Source organism: Gigantopelta aegis, chromosome 4 (assembly GCF_016097555.1).
Source record: "Gigantopelta aegis isolate Gae_Host chromosome 4, Gae_host_genome, whole genome shotgun sequence".
Lineage (NCBI taxonomy): Eukaryota > Metazoa > Mollusca > Gastropoda > Neomphalida > Peltospiridae > Gigantopelta > Gigantopelta aegis.
In genome coordinates, this window is record NC_054702.1 from 101,463,153 (window position 1) to 101,472,648 (window position 9,496).

Genomic DNA, 9,496 nt, shown 5'->3' on the forward strand with positions numbered 1-9,496 from the left:
TTATGCACGAAAGGTTGCAAAACTATAGCAGGATACAGTCGCCTGTGCCAAAATTATGCAGGCAGTGGTTTAGATTGTGGGATTGCAAAGTTTATGGGGGTGTATTCTTACATAGCTGCACTGCTTGAATCAACCGATATATGGCACTTGCCCTATTTATGAAACCAAAGCCATACACGAAATTAAAAAAAAAAAAAAAAAAAAAAAAATCACAACTGGCATAGCCAGAGGGAGAGTTGGTGGGGATCACATCTTTCGGCCTCCAGATATGTATACTAACATATTGGCCCGTCTTCGTTCTGACAAGACCTATTAGGGCTGTGTACGTTTGGGTGCCCCATCCCCTCTATAAAATCAGGCTGTCCAGCACACCCTTTTGAAAAAGTTGGACACAATTAGGAATGAAAATATAGAAAATGTTGGACAAAAGTAGGAAAACGTAGAACAAAAGTAGGACTGAAACAGTACATAGGGACATTATTCATGCTCATGTTGAAAAAACACCTTTTTATGTGGTGCTCAATTTGTACATGCATTTTGTGTTCTATCAGAAATAATGTAAATCTTATGTAACGGTCACGTTATACAGTTATTTCAAATTGCTGTACACTATATTAATCAATATACATATTTACTTCCATAGGAATGCTGATGCACAGTAAAACAGAGTTAACATGATAAATTTAAGTTTTCCATAATATATTTTAGATTCTGATGTCATATATACACACTACATTATAATCATGTTAATCATTGGAAAATATGTTGGCTTTAAGGGTGTACTTTTAATATGTTGAGATTATATGGTGCACAAATTGGGAGATATATCTTGCTGCCAAGAAAAATAAAAATAATTCTCGTAACTGTTTACTTTTATAACAACACAAGGAATATGCACACTTTAACAGCAACTCGCAGCATTTTCAAACAAAAAAGTAAGAAAAACTAGGTATTTGGAAGAAAAAGTAGGAAAAATACCAAACAGTATGAAAAAGTATGATCACTGGACTGTAAAATATTTGCCAATTAAGCCAGTACAATACAGTGATTAAATAAATAATAAACTCATGTGTTGTGGCAACAACTGTTGGAAATCAAACAAAGCTTCTGGCTCACACAACTCAATCTCACCCCCCCCCCCCCCCATTAGTTATCCTACTGTCAGCATAACATGTACTCACAAAGATTTATCTGTTCTAGAGGCATAGGCAGATAAAAATTAGTACTAAATATTATAAGCCAACCTATGCTTACAGAACGATAATAATTATACAAAATAAAAATTTAATTTAAAAAAAAATAATAATAATAAAAAAATTAAAAAAAGAGGCAAAATTATATATTACACTAGTTTAACATGAAACTAAACCACAGATTGCAGTTCGCACAATTTGTTTAATATTTATTATAAGAATACTTCCAAACATTTTCTTTTTTCTCAAAGAGAGGGTCTTTACATATTAATCCCCATGCAGTCTGGTACAGGTAAATATATTTATTCAAAAATGTATCTTTCTGTGGCATCTATCTCCAAATCCTCGAAACTTGTACAATCAACTGAGCAATTAAGGATTACCATTTGATGGGTGGTGTCAAACTGAATCCCACGTCTTGGAAGTCTGAATTACTCCTTAGCAGCAATATGTCAAACACAAAAAAACCTACAAAATATTGTATTAAATGAAATTATTGAAAGTGTTTCATTTTCAGCAGCAATTTCACCCCCTGCCCCAGTTTTTCTTTCACATATCAGTTGAAACTGTTCTATTATTTCTATCATTATGTTCTCAATATTAAGATGCAATGTAATTTGTTTAATAGTTTGTCTTCAGAATCTCATTTTCGACATCTAATCAATGACTCCACATCCATTGGTCCAGTTGCTGAAATATATAAAAACAAACGTTAAGTATTTCACATCCATTTGAAGAAGTTCATTAGTCTGTAACTTAATTACATATCGTTGTATTAATTTAAAGTTTAATTTAATTTTAGGAAAACATTTTTTTTAACAGGAAACAAAATCAGTGTGACTAAACAAAGTATATAATTAAAAAAGTATAGCAGTAAATTAAGAAAAGTAGTAAACAATGTATTTAAGTTTCATGATGTTATTTGATTTGTATTAGAAATTTGCACAAAGCTATATATAAGATGACATGTGGAAGAAGAAAAATGCCTATGCTTTGCTAAAATTTGGGGTATAAAATAATAATGAAAAACAAAACTACTGTCTCCAAAAGAAAATCATATTTAGGGTAGGTAATAAAAACAAAAGAGATGTAAATGCCTCATCTAGGTGGTTATGGGTTTGAAATGTTTTGAAATTAGGGTTAGGACATTACATTTCAAGCACATGACCATTTATAAACAGCAGTTCTTTTACTATGATTTATCTAAACATTAAAAAATATATCTATTAATTTGTAAGATTTTAGGGTATATAAGTTTAACCTCGGTAGCCTCTGGCAGAAACCATTAAGTTGAAAATTCTAAGAATAACAATAAAGGAATAATAAAATGTCTTACCAGTATTTATTATATATTACCCAAGATTGGTAATTGATCTGCTGTTAGGTGAGGAATTGTTTTAATATATATTATGGTAAAATTGGGTTGTTTTAATTGAGGGGTGGGGTGGAGGGGGACTAATGGATAAGTTAAAGTTTGTTTTGTTTAAAGACACCACTAGAGCATACTGAATTATTAATCATCAGCTATTGGATGTCAAACATTTTGTACTTTTGACATGTATAGTCTAGAGTGCAAACCTGCTACATTAGTAGCCAGGTATCTTTTATATATAGGCCTGTACACCACCCAACAGACAGAATAGCACATACCACAGCCTTTGATATACTAGTCGTGATGCACTAGCTTAAATCGAATCAAACCGAGAAACCGTAACCAGCAGATCTGTTCCGATTGCTATTATTATTTTTATTTGTTTTGCTTCAAAACATTTCAGGGTCCCTACATAAAATTTGCCTAATTTATAACTTTCCAGACAATACTTCCTTATACGAGTCATTCTCCAGAAGATGGAACTTTTTGGTCCTGGCGACTTTTTAAAGTTAATCTTTAATATATATATTTTTTTTCATTAACATTAATATTGCATATGAATATTTAATGGAACAGATTACAATACATGCCACTCTATGCCTGAAATACTATTGATCTAACACATATTGTATACCAAATGTCATTGGTGTAACGTGTCCCTACATCACTTCTTACTATAAGATCATTAAGCAGCATTATCAATTCTGGTTTGATATGGACAAAACCAATACAGATGTCGAGTGTATGATCCAAGATATAGTGTAGCATGTGCAAAAGTCAATCACCAAAATACTTTTTAAATTAAGAAGTATTTGAGTACGTGTCCCACGGTTTACTTGTCATTGGTGTAACAACTGTGAAAAATGCAACCAACTTCTCCCTGGAAGTTCAGACAGTTTCCTACAGGTGGCAGCAGTGAAGCAAGACCTCAAGTGTTAAGCTGGAGGACATTATTTGGTAAGTTTGTTGATTTGTTTTCCTTTTAATTCCCCCTAAATTCAAAGAAAATGCGCAGTAGATTTAATGTTTGTCATTGGTGTACCAGTCATTGTATCATTAGAATGATTTTCTAATTATGTTTGATGCTTTTTATGATTGATGAATGTCAAACTGAGGTAAGAAAAGTTTTTAGCCACCAAAACCAAATTCATACAAGGGAGCAATCCTTAATTATATGTGATTTTGTCATTGGAGTAACAGTCATTGGTGTAACAACTGTTTTGGAGCTGAGATGTTACACCAATGACATTCAGTTACCCAAATGACAGACACATATATCTACTCCTTTTGTTTAATGTAGAAACATAATCCTTGTTTAAATGTTCATAATTATTAAGGGAAAAATAGAATCCCAAACAAAATATTTTACGAAATTGACCATCTGTTTTGTAGATCTACGGTCGATGACAGTCACTTTTCGCATCCTTGTTTTGGCTTCGTACACAATAAATATAGCATATCTTACTGTAATTTCACTTGAAATCCATATTTTGTAACAGGTACAATTTTTTTAATTTAGCTATATATTACTTTGCCATATTAAAATAAAAACTGGTCTACTAACCTTGAACCCTGTCAAATTTCTATAACAAGCAGACAACGTTGTTTACAAGTCGGTATTTTTATTTATTTATTCATAAATTTGGGCACAATATTAATTTTAAGTTTTAAAAGATGAAAGAAATAAAAAGTACCTTTTGTTAAATATATCATATCAAAAATTACCGTTGGATATGTTTTATTTATTGTGTACGTAGCCAAAACAAGGGTCCAAAAAGTGACTGTCGTCGACTTTAGTTTTGAGCAATCATGAATCCTATATCTTGTATAAGACATATTGTACTGTTCAAATTATTGGTGTAACAAGAGATGAGGTATGTACTATCCTGTCTGTTGGGTGGTACACATAAAAGATCCCTTTCTTGACTATTATATAATTTTCCTAAAATGTGCAAACCGTAAATATGTCATAATACAACACCCGTTTTTTCTTCTCTTTTTCATTAGAAAAATGACACTAAATAACAAAGAAAGGCAAAGACTGTTTAGACAACGAAGGAATGAAAATCCCGAGAAATAAGCTGCCTACCTTGTGATTAAACGGCAAAAGTACTATGAGGATGTTGGCAGTGGCAAACGTAAATGTATTGCACAACTCACAGATAGGGAACAACGAAAGCAAAGGAAACAATGGAGACGTGACGTTAGCTGTAAATGCTCAGTTCAGAGCCAGGTCTTTGACTGCTTGTGTTTTGGTCAATCACATTTCAGTTTAATATCTGTCACAACATCGAACAAAACTACCAAATCTGACCTGGAGAGATCAACAGTTAACAACAGTGTTGGTCTAGATTGACCTGAACTCATTAATGATAACTGTGGAAAGGTTCTGTGTTTTAGTATACGATGAAAAGGCATATCCTGGTGAAATAACTGACTACTGAACAAGGTGATATTCAGGTTAAATGTATGAACAGCATCGGTAGAAATATACCGGCCTCAGTGGATCTACCAATGGTTTGGGCTACTTACAGACATTCAGGACGAGAAGAAACACACTGAATATACCGACACTGGTATTCTAAATCAGGCCTGGTGCTTATACAACTTTTAGAGTCTAAACTCGAGACTCCAATAGTCTGGAGTATCTTTACCGGCCTCGGTGGCGTCGTGGTTAGGCCATCGGTCTACAGGCTGGTAGGTACTGGGTTCGGATCGAGGCATGGGATTTTTAATCCAGATACCGACTCCAAACCCTGAGTGAGTGCTCCGCAAGGCTCAATGGGTAGGTGTAAACCACTTGCACCGACCAGTGATCCATAACTGGTTCAACAAAGGCCATGGTTTGTGCTATCCTGTCTGTGGGAAGTGCAAATAAAAGATCCCTTGCTGCTAATCGGAAAGAGTAGCCCTTGTAGTGGCGACAGCGGGTTTCCTCTCAAAATCTGTATGGTCAATAGCCATATGTCTGACGCCGTATAACCGTAAATAAAATGTGTTGAGTGCGTCGTTAAATAAACATTTCTTTCTTTTGGTAGAAATAAAAATATTTGGCCAAATTTAAGAGAGGATATCAAATGGTAAGATGAAGAAGATATTCTGTGTCTTAATTACTGAGCCGAGAAAGGCTGAGCGCCCCGATAAACTAGGTATTATCAGGTAGAGCCAAAACTTTGGGAAGAAATAGAAAAGAAACTGGAACTCCGTACACATTAAACATTCACTGTCAGTATGAACGTTATAGTTGTTTTTGCAAAAACATAGTTTTGGTGTAGATGCAATCAGATACGTGTAGGCCTATACTAGTGTCGTTTTATTAATTTTAAATTTTCATGTTTCCAAGTTTGGTTATAATCTTTTATTTAAGAGTTTATGTCCATGTCATTGGTGTAACATGGCATCATTGGTGTAACAGTTATGTCATTGGTGTAACATGCTGAAATGTGTCTTTGATTTATTTTAAAGTGCTTGGACCAACACATTGTGATGATTCAAGGAATAGCTGTATGTATTATGCCTCTCAATAGCCAACAATATTGCAGATTAGTGTAACCAATAAATTATGTACAATGTTAAAATGCGTGTTACAACAACTGTGATTCAATCATCGGGTACCATTTACAGGTATATGCATTTAAAACATATATATATATATATTTATTACCCATATGGGCTCAAATATACGGGGTAATATTTTTTCGATCTCTGCACAGTGTTCAGATTGCTTCTACAGTCACTGATTGGCTGGCTTTAAAAAGACAAGATTTGATTGGCAATTACATACTGCCGGGACTACTTTTTGTTCATTCATGATTCCATTCATCGGTCAAACTATTACTACGAACTTCAAATATTTTTTTACGATACGAACATTTACGGAATTAAAAATCAAAATATATGTACAAATGTTTAAAACTTTTTATTTTATTATTTTTACCGGGTTTTTTTGGAACTATTCTTTGGTGGATACTGTTGGGTGTGCACCGGTAACGGCGCGTATGAATATATTGTTATGGTTGGTAGAGCTTGTTAGTTGTTACAGCAGCGAGAACGTAAATATACTTTTAAAATCGTTAAAGATTGACAATGGGTAATAAAGAGAATAACCAACTCACTACGAGGAATTACGGATTATCTGTCCCTCGTGAATTAATGCTGTAAAACCCTCGCCAGAGGCTCGGGTTTACAACATTAATTAACTCGGGACAGATAATCCGTAATTCCTCGTAGCTCATTAGTTATTCTCTAAATATTGACATTTTGTTAGTGAAATATTGATCAAAGACATAATATTTAACATTCTAGTCCAAAAAACACATCACAAAGTTATTCCAACATACCTATAAGAGATACCAAGTGTCCCGTTACACCAATGACATGATTTGCGTTAACATGATTATATTTGATTGTATTTTTTTCAAAATAAAGCTATAGTGCTCGCCAATCTATAGTTTCTTGTTAAGAAAATATTTAATGTTAATATCATGCAAGAATAAAGTTCATTGAATCAACTTATTCCATTACTTATAAAGCTTATGAAAAGTTCCACTTTCTGGAGAATGACTCATTATACCCCTAAAGCTCACAACCATATAGGTTACTCGCTCACTCCCCCATCCCCCCCCCCCACACACACACACACAAAAGCACATACACACACTCACGCCTACACACATGCAAACAAAAAGAAAAGGAAAAAAAGATAAGACTTCCAAACGTTCCAGCATGCTTGTTAATACTATCACTAACCCTAAACCTAACTTAAGCCTACATTAACTGAATGCTGGAACGATCGTAAGTCTTGCCAAAACGTTTATTTTGGCCATTCGTCTGTGTGCAGTTTAACTACGGATTCTTAACGACAATATATACATCGAAGATTGATTAAATGAGTCAGTAAATTCCATTACATTGGAGGGAAAGTGATTCTTAAACTCTTACCTTCGTAGAATTTATATATCAGTTGAATTTTGATGGATTTCGGCAAAACTTCACTTTCAATACCATACCATGTGATGGTTTCGCAGGAAAACACTGATTTTACGTCAGTCGTAGGCTCCGCATAGTTGTTATCGCTGTTAACACTTGTCAGCAGAAGTATATGTTTACTATGATTATAATTCAGTTGGAGGAAACAATTATTTTAATTAATTGACCTGACCCCTCCGTACGGCGTGATTGACAACCGCGCTGGACCAATCATGTTTCGCGGTTCAAAAACCGTGGGCCCAAATTTGCTTGGACGCCATTAGGTTAGACAACATAATATTTTTCGATGTGTAACGTTTTTGTATAGTTAAACAATACACAGTCAGACGAATGGTCAAAATAAAAGTGTTGGCAAGACTTCCGATCGTTCCAGCATTCAGTTAATTTAGGCATAAGTTAAGTTTAGGGTTAGCATGCTGGAACGTTTGGAAGTCTTAGCCTTTTTTCTTTTTCTTTTTGTTTGCATGTGTGTAGGCATGAGTCTGTGTATGTGCTTTTGTGTGTGTGAATGTGTGGGGTGGGGGGTGGGGGGGGTGGGGGGGAGGGAGTAACCTATATGGTTGTTAGCTTTAGGGGGATAAGGAAGTATTGTCTGGAAAGTTATAAATTAGGCAAATTTTATGTAGGGACCCTGAAATATTTTCAAGCAAAATAAAAATAAAAATTGTGATTTTTTGCAATCGGAACAGATCTGCCGGTTACGGTTTCTCGGTTTGATTCGATTTAAGCCAGTGCATCACGACTAGTATATCAAAGAATGTGGTATGTGCTATTCTGTCTTTTGGGTGGTGTATATATATATATAAAAAGATACCTGGCTACTAATGTAGCAGGTTTGCACTCTAAACTATACATGTCAAAAGTACAAAATGTTTGACATCCATTAGCTGATGATTAATAATTCAATGTGCTCTAGTGGTGTCTTTAAACAAAACAAACTTTAACTTATCCATTAGTCCCCCTCCACCCCACCCCTCAATTAAAACAACCCAATTTTACCATAATATATATTAAAACAATTCCTCACCTAACAACAGATCAATTACCAATCTTGGGTAATTTATAATAAATAACCGGCCTCGGTGGCGTCGTGGCAGGCCATCGGTCTACAGGCTGGTAGGTACTGGGTTCGGATCCCAGTCGAAGCATGGGATTTTTAATCCAGATACCGACTCCAAACCCTGAGTGAGTGCTCCGCAAGGCTCAATGGGTAGGTGTAAACCACTTGCACCGACCAGTGATCCATAACTGGTTCAACAAAGGCCATGGTTTGTGCTATCCTGCCTGTGGGGAGCGCAAATAAAAGATCCCTTGCTGCCAATCGGAAGAGTAGCCCATGTAATGGCGACAGCGGGTTTCCTCTCAAAATCTGTGGTCCTTAACCATATGTCTGACGCCATATAACCGTAAATAAAATGTGTTGAGTGCGTCGTTAAATAAAACACTTCTTTCTTTATAATAAATACTGGTAAGACATTGTATTATTCCTTTATTGTTATTCTTAGAATTTTCAACTTAATGGTTTCTGCCAGAGGCTACTGAGATTAAACTTATGTACCCTAAAATCTTGGAAATTAATAGATATATTTTTTCAGATAAATGATAGTAAAAGAACTGCTGTTTATAAATGGTCATGTGCTTGAAATGTAATGTCCAAACCCTAATTTCAAAACATTTCAAACCCATAACCACCTAGATGAGGCACTTACATCTGTTTTGTTTTTATTACCTACCCTAAATATGATTTTCTTTTGGAGACAGTAGTTTTGTTGTTTTTCATCATTATTTTATACCCCAAATTTTAGCAAAGCATAGGCATTTTTCTTCTTCCACATGTCATCTTATATGTAGCTTTGTGCAACTTTCTAATAGAAATCAAATAACATCATCAAAGTTAAATACATTGTTCACTACTTTTCTTAATTTAATTCAATACATTTAA